Source organism: Elephas maximus, chromosome 15, assembly GCF_024166365.1.
Source record: "Elephas maximus indicus isolate mEleMax1 chromosome 15, mEleMax1 primary haplotype, whole genome shotgun sequence".
Classification (NCBI taxonomy): domain Eukaryota; kingdom Metazoa; phylum Chordata; class Mammalia; order Proboscidea; family Elephantidae; genus Elephas; species Elephas maximus.
Genome location: NC_064833.1, coordinates 49949635 through 49966344, shown reverse-complemented (window position 1 = coordinate 49966344; position 16710 = coordinate 49949635). Strand labels below are relative to the sequence as shown.

The following is a 16710-nucleotide window of genomic DNA, read 5'->3' as shown; positions in this document are numbered from 1 at the left end:
ACATAGTAGAACTACCCCCATAGAATTTCCAAGGAGCACCTGGTGGTGTTCGAACTGCGGACCTTTTGGTTAGCAGCCATAGCACTTAACCACTACGCCACCAGGGTTTCCATCTCTATAGAGGGACCCCATTTTACTTCATATATCCAGGACTGCAACATACAGAAGCAGGCTTCAGCTAAACTTAATGAAGTTTCCATAAAATACACATTAGTAGCAGCAGTAGCAGTGATGATCATGATCGCCATCACCATTATCATTATTATTATTACTACTACTATTTTACCAACCATTTAGTGAAAGCCAAACCATTTGTGAAACACTCGGTATGATTTAATATTCAGGAAAATCAGATGAGAACACTGAGGTGCAAAGGGGCTAAAACAAATGAAAGAAGGGCAGACTAGGAAAGCATACCCAGTTCTGTTTAACTCCAAAGCCCAAACTCTTAACCACTGTGTTACTCTCCACCTGGGAACCGTGCTGCTTTAAGCAACAATACTCAAGGGTCAAATAATTCCACTATAATGGAGCTGTACACAGGATACAAGTAACAGAAGTAGTGAAATGTAGAGCCTAGATATTTAAAAAGGGAGGACACGTTCTTCACAATTATGAAAGTCTGATGATAACTAAAATACTATCTCAAAAACACTGAAGATATAAAATACAAATATAAAAAATATAAAAATTAACCTCTAAATGGGAATAGATTATCAAAAGAAACCATAGTATAATTGCAATGGAATTTCACAGCTTTGATAAAACAATCAAGTATTTTAATTTTTCAAAATTGTCTGCCCATTGATATAGTCTAAATTTGCAATTTAATTTTCTCCACTTCACTTTATATCTCAAGACCCAGATCCTCCTCCAAGCTACCATGCCACATTTCCAACTGTCTACAGGATGGTTTGTGTTATGTCAAGTGTCTGAAACTAAGCTTATCCGTGAGATTATCCTTTCCCCAATACCAGTTCTTCTTCCTGACTTTCTGATGTCTAGTGAGGCACAGCCTTCCTGCCAGTTATTGTTGTCATTGTTAGTTGCCATCGAGTTGACTCGGACTTACATATAACACAATGAAACACTGCCTGGTTCTGTGCCATTTTCATGATCCCTGGTAGGTACATTTGAGTCCATTGTTAAAACTACTGTGTAAATCCATCTCATTGAGGGTTTCCGTCATTATCACAGAACCTAGCAATTGATGATGTGTACAAAGTAAGCAAGACAAAGTCTTGCCATTTAACCCTGACTCAAAATGTCAGCCACATCTTTGATTCTGCTCCCTCTTTTTCAAACAGTAACATTCATTCCATAAATATATATCCCATAGACTCCAACATCTCAACACTTCTTAAATCCTGCCATGTTGATTTGGGGCCTCACTGCCTCCTAGAATTTCTTTCTGATTAATCTCCACTCTCCTGCCTCTCAATCTCCATTGCAATCCTTACTTCTACTTTTTACCCCCTACTAGACTTAAGTCACTTCAGTGACAAGACTGTGTCTTCCTCTCTTTGAAACCTCTAAAGTGCTTAGCACAAATCTTTTCATACTAAACTGAATTCGTCTCTACTATGCAGCCACTAACATTCAGTTACACTTTGAGATGACAGTTAAGTAGCTGCTCAACTCAGTTACTTTGAGATAGGGCAGCCACCTCCTGGACGTCAGAGAATTTAAGTGGGTCTGAAGAAATTATTCAGATAATTAAACAGAGCATGCCTCTGCTGCACAGGAAGTCTACCCCATGTCTTGTGTTCTCTTAGAAGACGCAAACATTTCATCCATGTTATTGTTGCTGTTGGGTGCGCTCAAGTCAATTCTGATTCATAGTGACCCACTGTAACAGTGTAAAACTACCTGGTAGGGTTTCCTGGGCTGTAATCTTTAGAGGAGCAGACCACCAGGTCTTTTCTCCTGTGGAGCCGCTGGGTGGATTCAAACTGCCAACCTTTCCGTTAACAGTTGACTGCTTAATCACTGCACCACTGGGACTCTTTTATTTCATCTACATCTACCCACATTTCCAGTCATATATCATTTCGGACTCTCTCTGCTTTGAAAGAAGAAAAGAATGACTTGCACTGCATATTTTACTTCTAGCATGTTAATGGAGTCCCAGGCTGTTACAAACTGCTAACATGCTCAGCTGCTAACCGAGAGGTGCCTTGGAAGAAAGGCCTGACAATCTACTTCCAAAAAAAAAAAAAAACAGCCATAGGAAACCACAGCTGTACTGACACATACCGGGTTGCTATGAGTCACAGTCCACTTGATAGTAATGGATTCTGGCAGTATGCTAGGGAAGCTGACCTGTCAGTCCTCAACACATGCACTGCTTATTCAGAGAAATGTGGAGGCAGGTTCTAAATCACGGCTTATAATAAGAGTTGCAAATAGTGCCCTTTACAGGACTTACATGAAGATTTTTAATATCACTCCAGCTTGACTATTAGTTTACCTTTGGCACATGCCTGTTCTTCAGTACCTCATACCAAAAATGGGTTTTCACAGTACCAGGAGATAGCAGTCAGGACCCAAGGGAAATTTCACATGCAGACTTGACTAGCACTATGTGGAGTAGTGCCAGGGGTGGATTATACAATAAACAAGGTAAGTACAGGCTTACTTGTGCTTACTTACTAATCTGTAGTGAACAATTTCACGTTTTTTCACCATAACAAAGATTTTACTTCTAGGTGTGGCTGGCATCTGTCTCTCTCCCAACCCCACAGCACCTTCTGATGGAATCAAAGCCTCTTTTCAAATTTACAATCCCTGACAGGGCAGGTGACTCAGAAACAAGGTACACACAGGCTTCCTTACTAATCTGTAGTGAACAATTTCACATAGGTTTCACTTTGATGTGGTGTGATGAAACCCATGTGAAATTGTTCACTACAGATTAGTAAGTAAGCACAAGTAAGCCCACGCTTACCTCGCTTTTTGGATAATATACCTCTGAATAGTGCTTAAGTTAAAGGACTCACACTGCCATGCAAAGAACCAGAAAATACAAACAAATTGGACTGAATACTAATGATAGTAAAATAAATATCTGTGTGATGCGCTGAAAAATAATAGAGGAGTAACCATGAGGCACAATGAGGTTTTCAGAGTGAGATGCTACGTAAATGTCTGATACATGACATCATGCAGGGAAGAATGGGAATGCACACACCCACAGTGCTGCAGAGACAGTATGTGGGGTAGGTGGTAAATCTGATATATAGCGAGCCCTTACAATGGCCTAAAAAGCCTTATGTGATCTGCCCCTCACTCTCCCTGCTGCTTCTCTGAGTCTCATCTCCAAGCGCTCTTTTATCCTCTCATGGTTCTAACCCAGCCACACTGCCTTCCTCGTGCTGCTCAAAGGATCCAGCCCGCACTTCAGCCTTTATGCTCCCTCTGCCTGGAAGGTTCTTCCCCCACATAGCCACGTGGTTCCTTTCCTCACCTCCCTTAAATCTTTGCTCAAATGCTCTTTCTCAAAAAGGCTTATCTCAACCCCCAAGTTAAAACTGCAACATGACCTCATGCCCCAACAGCCCTAAGGACCCTCCTTACCCTGACCAATTTTTTTCATAATTATCACCTTCTAACATCCCACAGAATTCACTTGTATTTTGTGTTTATCATTTACTATCTGCTCTCCTCCTCCGCCCCCACACATATAATAGAATGTAAGTTCTATGAAGGCCAGGGATTTTATTTGCTTTGTTCACTGACTCATCCTCGTAGCTAGTAAAGATCATGTTGTTGTTGGGTGCCATCCAGTCAAATCCAACTTACAGGGATTTGACAGAGAAGAACTGTCCCATGGGGTTTTCTTGGGAAGCAGATCACTAGATGTTTCTCTTAGAGTTGCTGGGTAGGTTCGTACCACCAACCTTTCAGTTAGCAGCTCAGCACCTAACCACTGCATCACCAGGGCTCCTTAGAAAAGGGTGTAGCACATATTAAGAGCTCAAAAAATATTTGTTGCATGATAATTACATGAAAGTATAAATCAGAGCTGTCGTAAATGAGCTATAGGGTATTTTCTGAAATGCTCATCACCCATATCATGTATTTAACAGTATGCTAGACACCAACAGTAAAAAGAGAATAAGAGTCCTTGACTTCAAATTATTTATTCCAAAATTGCCTCATAGGTTACATCAGGTCAAACGATGCCACACCCACTTTACCTATTCACCCACTTCTTCCAACATCTGTTACACACCTGCCTGGATGTGGAAGTTTACAACAGAAAAAAGGAAACGTGTCAAGTATCTGAGTGCTGAGCAGTTGAGTAGTCCTTTAGTTAAGAAAAGTTTCCACATAATCCTTTTAAGTAAGAATACATTGCACAGATTACTGAGAACAACCAGGTGAAGAGCGATACATGCTAAATTATAAAAATGTTGCCAAATGTTTAGCTCACTGAAAGAACCATTTCAATGGATATATTTTCAATAAACACTTAACTTTAAGTATAAATATTTAAAATTAATTCTGATTGTTTAAATAAGTATACTACTACTACTACTACCACCGGCTGCTGTAGAGTTGATTCCGACTCAGGGTGACCCCATGTGTGTCAGAGTAGAACCGTGCTCCATAGGGTTTTCAGAGGTTGATTTTTCAGAAGTAGATTGCCAGGCCTTTCTTCCAAGGCATCTCTGGATGGACTTGAACCTCCAACCTTTCATTTAACAGCCAAGTGTGTTAACAGTTTGTACCATCCAGGGACTCCATTACAATACAGTTTTTCAGACCTTTAAGGGCCCCTGGTTTCATTAAAACTTATGAGCTGCCAGTAAATGATACCTAGGCTCCCATCTCTTCTCAATCTTAAATTGGGAAAGTCTAGCAGATCATTACTAAGATCCAGTGTTTGCAATATGAATTTAGAGTAACTGAAGCTTATTATGGAACTGAAATCCTAAAAATGCTATAACCTCTGTGTAAAGGCTGCTGTGTTTTAAAAAAAAAAACACACACACATATTTGACACCCAGCCTGGTCTTTCCGAGATGAAATGTCTATTCTACAGAAGTAGAGTGTGTCTAGTATATCTTAAATATGTTCTAAGAAAGTAAGATTTGTAGGGGCGTTGGCAAGCAATTTCCACTACTAGGAATTGAAAAGCATGGAGAAAAAATTTGTCAAAAAAAAAAAGACACACTCGCAAAGAAACTGATATTCAAAATACTGACAAACTGGATACCCAAAACTGGATATCATCTAAAAAATATCGTCAATGCAGAGCCCTGGTGGTGCAGTGGTTAAAGCGCTTGGCTGCCAACCAAAAGGTTGACAGTTCAAATCCACCAGCCGCCCCTTGACAGAAAGATGTAGCAGTCTACTTCCATAAAGATTTACAGCCTTGGAAACCCTATGAGGCAGTTGTACTCTGTCCTACAGAGTTGTGATGAGTTGAAATCGAATCCACGACAGTGGGTTTTTTGGTTTGTTTTTTATAGTCAATATCCTTAGTGGACAAGAGAGGAGAACGCTTAGTAGTATAACTTACATTATATCATCTAATCCCCCAAAATCAAAATGAGGCAGCATCCTGCCCATATCAGAGGTGGCACTATACAATGTAAGTTTCTATGCATGATGCCAGAGTCCTGTTGGCTCAGCTGCTAACCAAAAGGTCAGCTGTTCGAATCCACCAGGCATTCCTTGGAAACCCAGTGGGGCAGTTCTACTCTGTCCTATAGGGTCACTATGAGTTGGAATTGATTCAACGGCAACAGGTTTGGTTTGGTTTAGATGAATGGTGCTAGCGTCCTTCGAGACCTGGCGTGTAGTAATGAATCAATGTACACATCTCACCTAAGCTTCTGGTTCTTCTTCTTCCTCTCTTTCTAGAGGAAAACAAATACCATGTAAGCATCTGTATTCATGACATCATGCAGAGAAGAATGAAAATTCACAGGTGATGCTGGACAGTCAATATCTGGGATGCCTACAAAGTTTCACTGAGGCTGTTTCTCCGTTTATCCTGTCTGAATTATCCCAAAGCCTTGCAAGCCTAACTTCTGAAAGATGTTATTAAAAATCTAACTGTAGCTCACCTGGGTCTATAACTAAAGAAAATGATCAATCTTTGGAGCCAAAAGCTAGCTGCTTTATTCTGCACAGTAATTCCCTCCTCCCAGCCTTCTATACCCCTTCTACCTTCCCTTTCTTTTTCCTATATTCCAGCAAGAGTACCACAGCAATAAATGCAACCTCCTCACACAACATACAGATGTGAACAACACTGTAAAGTTCTGCAGGACATCAAGAAACATTTCAAGAATTTCCTAAGTGCTGACTAAATACTCCTGAATTACCCACACTACCTATGCCTCCACAGTCCTTCAGCATTATTTATCTTCCTAAATGTTTTGGAGGAAAATACAAAAAATAATCCACCAGCTAAGGAGAGGGGAGACATCTAGTCAAAAAACAAATACATAATTGTAAAAGTAGGGAGCCAGTTTTCAGGATAACTATGTACTCAATAAAGTTATGTCCAAGACAAAAGTCACCTGAAACTCTAGATGTTCAATGACTGAAGTAACACCTGTGCCCAGCCCCAGTCCCACAATCCTTCTACAGAAAGTCGGGCAAGCTGAACATTACTTCATGTACTAAGTGAAAATAGTTGAAGCATTGGTCCTCACAGTTAAGTGCATAATTCATGCAAAAACTGAGGAATGTATTTTCCCCATTTGAGTCCATTAAGAAATTCCTTTTGAAAAGCTTTTATCTAGTAACTATGTAGCTAGTTAATAAACAAAATTGTCATTTCATGAATTAGAACTCTTTTGCAATATCCTTCATATAACCACAATTTTCACTCCAATTTATAAGGCAGGTTAGTTTCTTCATGTTCAAAATATCTCTCTCCATACATATATGTACATGCAAAGCAAATGACAAAGTTATCTGTAAAAATTTTCAACTTCAATGAGATACACTGTGGGTAACACATTACAAAAAAAAAAAAAAAAATCCCAGGATCTTTCACGGAGCCTTAGAATTTTTTGAGTTTTCTTCCTTGGATAATTCTAGATCAACAGATAGCAGATGCTGAACACTAGTGTGCATGGCAGTATTTTAACAATGTTTTCTTAAGATAATAACAGTACCAGAAAGGGACTTCCAACAAGACAATGCCAACTGTTTAAATATTCCTTGAAACCATCCCAAAAGTTTATAACTGGTGTGTTGACGGTAGATTAGGTACCTATAGAAGACAGGCACGGTGCTAGGTCTTTTAAGAGAATTCTCTCATTTAATTCTCATGGTGGCTTTAGATATTAATTTCCCCTTTCAACAGACGAGAAGGCATAAGCTAAAAGAGGTTAAATAATTGCTCAAAGTCAAGGATCAAGCAAATAGCAAGGCCAGAATCCAACAGATGTTTGACTCAAAATCCCTGCTGATTCCAATTCAACACAGTGCCCCTAGTGCATTTAAAGGCTCATTTCAATCCTTCAACAGAGTTACTTAGTTGCCTGCTAAGCGCAAGAAAGGAGCTCTGGTGGCATAGTGGTTAAGCACTTGGCTGCTAACCAAAAGGTCAGCAGTTCAAACCCACCAGCCACTCCATAGGAGAAAGAGTTGCGGAAGTGCTACTCTGTCCAGCAGGGTCGCTATACATCGGAATTGACTTGACGGCAACAGGTTTGGTTTGTTTTGAAGCGCAAGAGAAGGAGCCCACAACAGAGTAAGTGAAGGTAAAGACTGGAGGAATCAGCACAACTTGATCAAGGTAAAGTCATAGAAAATTCATAGACGTATCCAAACTCCCTGAGGGACCAAGTTGCTGGGCTGAAGGCTGGGGACCATGGTCTCGGGGGACATCTAGCTCAACTGGCATAACACAGTTCATAAAGAAAATGTTCTACATCCTACTTTGTTCAGTAGTGTCTAGGGTCTTAAAAGCTTGTAAGTGGGCATGTAAGATATGTCTACTGGTCCCACCCCATCTGGAGCAAGGGAGAATGAAGAAAACCAAAAACACAGGAGAAAGATTAGTCCAAAGGACTCATGGACCACAACTACTACAGCCTCCACCAGTACAACTAGATGGTGCCTGGCCACCACCATTCACTGCTCTGACAGGGATCACAATAGAGGGTCCCAGACAGAGCTGGAGAAAAATTTACCACAAAATTCAAAGTCACACAAAAAGACCAGACTTACTGGTGTGACAGAGACTGGAGAAACCCCATGAGTATGGCTCCCAGGCACCCTTTTAACTCAGTACTGAAGTCACTCCTGAGGTTCACCCTTTAGGCAAAGATTAGACAGGTCTATAAAACAAACAATAACACACACAGTTCAACCATGTATATGAGACTAAATGGGCACACCAGCCCAGGTGCAAAGGTGAGAAGGCAGGAGGGGACACGAAGGCAGAATGAATAGCAACAGGGAACCCAAGGTAGAGAAGGGGAGAGCGTTGACACATCGCACGGTTGGCAACCAATGTCACAAAACAATATGTGTACGAATTTTTGAATGAGAAATTAATTTCCTCAGTAAACTTTCACCTAAAGCACAATAAAAAATTCAAAAGAGCCCTGGTGGCACCATGCGTAAGTGCTCAGTTGCTAAATGAAAGGTTGGCAGTTCGAAACCACCAAGAGGCTCCATGGGAAAAAAATGTGTGGAGATCTGCACCTGAAAAGATTGTTGTTGTTGTGTGCTGTCAAGTGTATTCTGACTCACAGGAGCCCTATAGGACAGAGTAGAACTGCCCCATAGAGTTTCCGAGGCTGTAATCTTTACAGAAGCAGACTTACACATCTTTCTCCCACAGAGGGGCTGGTGAATTTGAACCACTGACCTTTAGGTTAGCAGTCAAGTACTTTACTGACTGTACCACCAGGCTTCTTCCATAAAGATTACAGCCTAGGAAACTCTATGGGGCAGTTCTACTTTCTCCTACCGAGTTGCTATGAGTCGGAATTGACTCAATGGCACACAACAATAACAAGTTCAAGAAAAGGTCCCTGGGTGGTGCAAGTGGTTCTTGCGCTCAGCTGATAACCGAAAGATTGGAGATTCAAGTCCACCAAAGGTACCTACGAAGAAAAGCCTGGTTATCTACTTACAGAAAAATTAGCCATTGATAAAGATCATGGAAGAAAAAATAGGAACAATAGTAGGGACCCTGATAGATGGCACAAATACAATACAAACCATAACTAACAATGTGCAAATACAAAAGAGAAACTAGATGACCTAGAGCTCCTAAAAATTAAATGCTTATGCTCATTGAAAAACTTTACCAAAAGAGTGAAAAGACAACTCAGAGACCAGGAAGAAATTATTGGCAACACATACTGACAAGGGTCTAATCTCTAAACTCTACAAAATATTTCAACACCTCAACAACAAAAAGACAAACAATCCAATTTAAAAATGAGCAAAGAATATGAAAAGACACTTCACCAAAGAAGGCATTCAGGCTGCTAACAGATACATGAGGAAACACTTTGAAACATTAGCCATTAGAGAAATGCAAATCAAAACTACAATGAAATACCATCTCACCCTGACATTGGCACTAATCAAAAAAACAAATGCTGGAGAGGTTGCACAGAGATTGGAACTCTGACGCATTGCTGGTAGGAACGTAAAATAGTATAATCACTAGGGAAAATGATATGGCACCTCCTTAAAAAGCTAGAAATAGAAATACCATAAGATCCAGCAATCCCACTCCTAGGAATACATCCTAAAGAAATAAGAGCCATCACACGAATAGACATATGTATACCCATGTTCATTGCGGCATTATTCACAATAGCAAAAAGATGGAAACAACCTAAATGCCCATCAACAGATGAATGGATAAACAAATTATGGTACATACACACAACAGAATACTACATAACAGTAAAGAACAACGACAAATCTGTGAAACATCTTACAACATGGATGAATCTGGAGGCCTTTATGCTGAGTGAAATAAGTCAATCACAAAAGAACAGATATTGTATGAGACCACTATAATAAAAACTCAAGAAAAGATTTACACATTTAAAAAAAAAGCAATCTTTGATAACACTAACTAGGTAGTAAACAAACGTTAACTTTGGTGCAGTGAAAGATAACATATAATAAAGGGGAAGTCAGCACAACTCGACCAAGGCAAAGTCACACAAGCTTCATAGACACATCCAAACACCTTGTTACTGGGCCTGAGGAACATCTAGGTCAACTGGAATAACACAGTTCATAAAGAACATGTTCTACATCCTACTTTGGTGTGTAGTGCCTGCAGTCTGAAAAGCTTGTTAATGGCCATCTAAGATATATCTACTGGTCCCACGCCATTTGAAGAGAAGGAGAATGAAAAAAAAAAAAACAAAGACACAAGGGAAAGTTTATTCCAAGGGACTAATGGACCACATGAACCACAATCTCCATGAGCCTGAGCCGAAAAGAACTGGATGGTGCCAGCTACCGCTACTGACTGCTCTGACAGGGATCACAATAAACTGTGCTGGACAGAGTGGGAGAAAAATGTGGAACAACATTCAAATTCACAAAAAAAAGACCAGGCTTACTGGTCTCACAGAGACGAAAGGAACCCCCTAGACTATGGCCCCCAGACACCGTGCTAACTCAGAATTGAAGCCACTCCCAAAGTCCCTTTCAACCAAAGATTAGACAGGCCTATAAAACAAACAATAACACCTGCCTAAAAGCAAAGAAGACAGGAAGGGACAGGAAAACTGGACGAATGGGCACGGGGAACCTGGGGAAGAAAGGGGGAGCCTGCTGACACATTGCTGGGATTACAACCAATGTCACAAAACAATGTGTACAAATTTTTGAATGAGGAAAAAAAAAATTAGCCATTCAAAATGTTATGGAACACTGTTCTACTCTGACACACATGGGGTCTCCATGAATTGGAGTCAACTCAACAGCAGCTTTTTTTGTAAGCACAAGAAATATGGGAGCTCAAGTTATTCTTTTAAAAGGTAATTTAGATCATGTGATTTCCTAGGTGAACTTCTGATAGCTTCCAAGCACAATCAGAATAAATCTCAATTCCTAGCAATAGGCTGGCCCCTGAACTTGACTCCAGCTACCCTGACCCTCGAAAATACCAACCATGCTCCTACCTCAGGGCTTTTGCCCTTGCCACTACCCTGCCACCAAATCTTCTGATCATTCAGGTCTCAGTAAAATCTCACCTCCTTAAAGGTGCCTTCCTACACAATCTGAGTTCCCCTCCCCCCTCCCCCTGCTGTAGCCTGTTTCTTCATTGTATTCATCCCTATCGAAAAGCATCTTGCTCTGTGTTTAGTTCTTTGTTTATTGTTTGTCTCATCTCAACTAGAACCCAAGTACCCTGAGAGGTGAGAAGGAATCACCAGTCTGGCTCACCACTGAATCCCTAGCATCTAGATACATAGTGGGAGCTCAAGAAACAAATATTTTATTAAATGCATGACTGAACTCTAGGTGCCGTGGAGACATGCAGATAATTACATTCAGGCCCGACCCTCAAAAAGTCTTCAGTCTACAAGGGGACAACTAGACAAATAATTCCACGATGCAAAATGTTTTCAGTGCCATATGTGAGATAATAACCAAGTATTACGTGGTTCAAAAAGAGCATTTAAAAAAAAACATCATGTACCAACATAATATTAAAAACTATTTACAATCTCATCAAAGAAAAAGAGAGAAAGGAAGAATAGGAGAGAACAGACACACACACAGAGACACACAGACACAGACACACACACACGCTCACACACTCACTCATGTTATTCCTCAGAGCGGAAATGCTCAGTTCAGTCACGGCTTGGAAGATATAAACATCATTGAAATTCAAGAGCAGTTCTGACAGAGAGGATGCCTCAATTTGTATGCGCGGGATGCTTTCTCGCCCTGAATACATTATGAACTTGCAGCATGCTAATATGCCATGCTATCATAAGCACCAGATGGGGCAGTAGGCAGTACATGTCCCATCAAACCTCAAGAAGATGTATTAATGTTCATGCTCTTTAAAAAAAAAAAAAAATCCTCTGCCTGTGTCCTTAGACTTCCACATTTCTTAGCATTCAGTCACTTTCTCTCAAAGCACAGTCCTCCAGGGCTGCTCCTCTTCACCAGATGGTGCCAGGAATCATTTCCATCTATTTTATCACAGGAGGCAAAGGCCACAAAGCGTGTCAGACTGCGCTTACTGAAGGCCTACCAAGCACAAAAGAGAACAACAGAAGATATAGGAGACACAAGAAATAAATCTTCTCAAGGCACTACTGAGGAAACAGTTTTTAATTATGCTGAGCCCTTACTTACGTTAAACAGGGGAGAAAAAAAAGGAAAACTCTTATATATCTAAACTTTCAAGATTACCTGATATTATTGTGAAATTGGAGTCTACCTAAAAAGATCAGCTAACTCACAAAATTATGCATAATAGGAAGGTGCCCTCAAAATGGGACAAGGGCATAACAAATGGCTCCTGAGCGCATGGAAATAGGAGCAGTTGTTTCAAAGGAACTATCAGGACGAACTAACACCCCAAATCCTGGTTGGAACACACCCTCTCTTAATGACCTCCCCATTGATTTAGCTGTACAGTGTGGGCACCTGAACATGGCAGCTGAAAGCAGGGCCCTGAACTAATACATTATTTGTAATTTCTTGAGCATTATTTTTAAAGTACATTATTTCTTGAGTATTATTTTTAAACTGCATATTTAAAACTAGTAAGTTACCTTGATTTATTTTTATCTAGAATCTTGACTGATTTATGGCCAAAAAAGGACATTTTCTCTAGAATACAGAGACCAAAAATGTAATTTACAAGAGCCTGAATATGCTTCAGAATCACCTGCAGGGCTTGTTGAAACACAGACTGCTGGGCCCCACTCCCATGCTTTCTGATTCAGTAGGTCCAGGTGGGGTAGAGAATTTGCATTTCAAACAAGTTCCCAGGTGATGCTGAGGCTGCTGATCCAGGGACCCCACTTTGAGAGCCACTCATCTACCCCATTTTGTATCACAGTTCCAGAAGTGCTCCACTGACTATGTGAAAAGTCTTTAAACTGTCAACAACATCCTTGTAAAAACTAGAGCCTGTCAGTCAATAAGCTAAATTGGCCTTGGGAGAATTTTTAAAAGGCAAGAATTAAGAGAAATACTTACAAAATATCTGCCAAATTAGTTAATATTATTCTCTCAAGGTGTAATATATAATCATATTCTTTGAAACTCAAAAGTTATACTCTATTTCTTCCAAAGGATCCAACATGAATATTGAAACAAAAAACGAGGGCAATACATTTACAGAAAATCAGAAAAATACTTTAAAAAAAGGCAACATTAAAATAAGTCATGTTTTTTAAGAAAATGTATATTATACACTGAGTGAATTATCCCAGCAATCTCTCTGGAGTCTTTGATACATTGTATCAACACACCCAATTGCTACTCATCTAGGATTGTTGGTAGCAAGAAACTGTTGGCTGAATCTACTATGTAACTGAAAAGATACAAACATTTTGTTAATATCTGTCTTCTGATAAAATCTTGCTCAATATGTCTGGAGGTGGGAGAACTCTTATGCCCATCCTCCACTGGGCAACAAGGAAAAAAGGTCAAACTACATGAGAGTGCTGAGATAGAGGGAAAGCTATCTTACCCAAAATATTACATACAACTGCCAACAGCCCTGTACTTTGTTTCTAATTGCAAGAATTATGCTGGAGAGTGTTTTAAGTGTTTCATGTTGCATTACACATTTAGAAAACATAATCATGATAAATGATCAGATTTATACATATATGCAATTTTAATATGCAATTTTAACTAATAGACACTGCCTAATCACAAATGGAGCCGTATGACCAAAAAATAAATTTATTCTTTTTCCTTAACTCCCAAAGAAAATGATTGATTCTTAGACACTATTTACCAAACATTTTATAAAATCCATTTATTTTTCCCTCTTAATTATTATGTTTTATGTGTTATTACTATATGGGGGGGCAATCTCTGTGAATCCCAGTCCACCTCTCATCTACTCATTCATTAAGCAAATATTTGCTGATTGCCTCAAACTATATGCCAGGCTCACAGGTAGTCTGGAATGGAATTATTAGAACTAGGAAATCAAAGATCTTAATGTAAATGGCAGCTTTATCAAGAAGAATTAATGACAGCTTAAAAAATCTATTTTAAACAGCACAGAAAATAGTCTGTAACTTGGGATAAAATGGAGCTGAACTAAAAGGTTATATACAGAATTCAGCTAAGTTACAACACCTACCAAGAGACCAGAAAATCACAATAGGAGGGAGGGAGCCTCTGAGTAAGCTAAATTGACGCCACGCATTAAAACTGCCATTTATTAAAACCAAGATGGGCTCCCCAGGCTCTCCCTTAGGCATAAGCGTTATTATTTCACTCACCATTCTCAGTTTGGTTATCTGGTTTCCAACCTGGCAAGTCACTGGAATGGGTAAAAGTGTGGGCATGTTAACAGAGAATGGCCGACAGGGACAGCTGATAGAAAACTGTACCAAACATAGACAAAACTCGGAAAATCTCATGACACGTAGGCACAATTCACAAAGCTCACCTGTCTAGATTCATTTTGTGTGGCGTCAAACACTGCCCGTTTAAGTTCAGAGAGCATCACTATGCTGCTTATATTATAGAGACACACCAAACCAACCAAACCCAGTGCAATTCCGACTCACAGAGAACCTATAGGACAGAGTAGAACTGCCCCATAGAGTTTCCAAGGAGCACCTGGCAGATTCGAACTGCTGATCTTTTGGTTAGCAGCCGTAGCACTTAACCACTACACCACCATGGTTTCCTGGAGACACACACACACACACACCTTCAAAATCACTATTACCAGTCTTGTGAGGTAAAGTGTCCCTGGTGGTACAGTGGTTAAGCACTCCACTGCTAACTGAAAGGTTGATAGTACAAACCCACCAGCCACTCCAGAGCAGAAAGACGCGGCAGTCTGCTTCCATAAAAATTACAGCCTTAAGAACCCTATGGGGCAGTTTTACTCTGTCCTATATGGTCACACAGTGGTTAAAGAGTTTGGCTGCTAACCAAAAAGGTTGGCAGTTCGAATCTACCAGCCAATCCTTGGAAACCCTATGGAAAAGTTCTACTCTGCCCGATAGGGCCCCTATGAGTCAGAACAGACTCAACAGCAACGTGTTTAGTTTTTGGTTTGTGAGCGAAAACCGAAAAAACCAAACCCAGTGCCATCGAGTGGATTCCGACTCACAGGGACCCTATAGGACAGAGTAGAACTGCCCCACAGAGTTTCCAAGGAACGCCTGGTGGATTCAAACTGTCGACCCCTTGGTTAGCAGCCGTAGCACTTAACCACTAGGCCAACAGGGTTTGTGAGCTAAGCAGGGCAGAATAATTATCTCTAAGACAAAGAAAGTGAAGCTCAGACAGTAAAGTGACTTGTTCATGGTGACAGTCACACCACTAAGTGGAATAACATCAATTCATAGGCAGGAATTGACCTTTTCAAGGCTCTGTTCTTTTTAATTAGATGGCCTCATAAAACGTAACATATTGTTTATAATATAAGCAAATCATAATATATTAATTGTTTATAATATAAGCAAAAGATAAAACATCCTTGGCTATACTCAAGAATATAGCCAAATAGGAAAATCATGGTCATCCAAAGTGATTAATGAAAATGAAAAATTTAAACAAGTAAACAAAAGCAACTTTGTGCCTTAAAGTTGAACTGGAAAACACTACAGAATGGTTCACCTCTCCAAGAGGTTTTGGTAAAAGGCTTACTAACTTTATACTGATATGGTACCAAATGCTTTATCCCCAGAACATTTGATCAAAATGTAGATAAAAATGAAAAAAAAAAACATTTCTCTTTGTAGCAAATAGTTAATAGCAACAACAGTTCTGGGTAACAAAAAGACTCCTGAATTGTACAAATTAGAAAAAGTTTTAAAAGGCTGATTCCATCTATGTTTACTGATTATTCTGGCCACTATGCTTAGCAAGCAGACACCAATATGTAGATAAATTCCTGGGTAGTTAAGAAGTTGGGTTTTGCCTCTGATTTCTATCACTAGCTTTATTTTATAAACCAAAGACTCAGAATATTCTGGGACATTTGGAATAAATGAAACACGGATTACAAAGTTTAATAAGTCTTTTCTCTCTAAAAACAAAAATCTTCATTTTGATGCCTTTAATATTTTTCTATCTCTAGGTTGTACGTATATAACTAATGCAAGAGCAGAAATACAGAAGCAAATAAAAATGTCAACAGGCCTTTCAAATGGAATGTTTCTGTAAGTGCTGAGAATATGGGTTCAGGTACAACCACAATAAAGAGGGAACAGTGTTCACCTCTCCTGTGGCAAGTGCCAGAATTATGGTCTTTCTTTGTTCCAGTCGTATCCTTGTCAAGACACATGAGAAGCATTTCAAATGCAAGAATACATAAATCTCAGGACCTTCAAATTTTATTATTTATTTTCCTTCTAATAACCTGAGTATCATGAAAGCAAACAAGTCTTGAGGAAGGCCTTGAAGTTAAGTCACGCAAAGTCCAAATGTAAAACAATGGTTTGCCCAGCAGCGCAGCAACTGCCTTTCCCAAAATTCCAAATAATTTAGCACCCCATCAAAATCACCCCAGATTATTAAGAATGG

At 39.7% G+C, this 16710-nt stretch overlaps 1 protein-coding gene across 4 annotated transcripts in view; it reads right to left on the bottom strand.

The window, feature by feature from the left end:
• RUNX1T1 (RUNX1 partner transcriptional co-repressor 1) overlaps positions 1 to 16710 on the bottom strand; it is a 156905-nt gene that overhangs the window by 89671 nt on the left and 50524 nt on the right. The window lies entirely within an intron of this gene.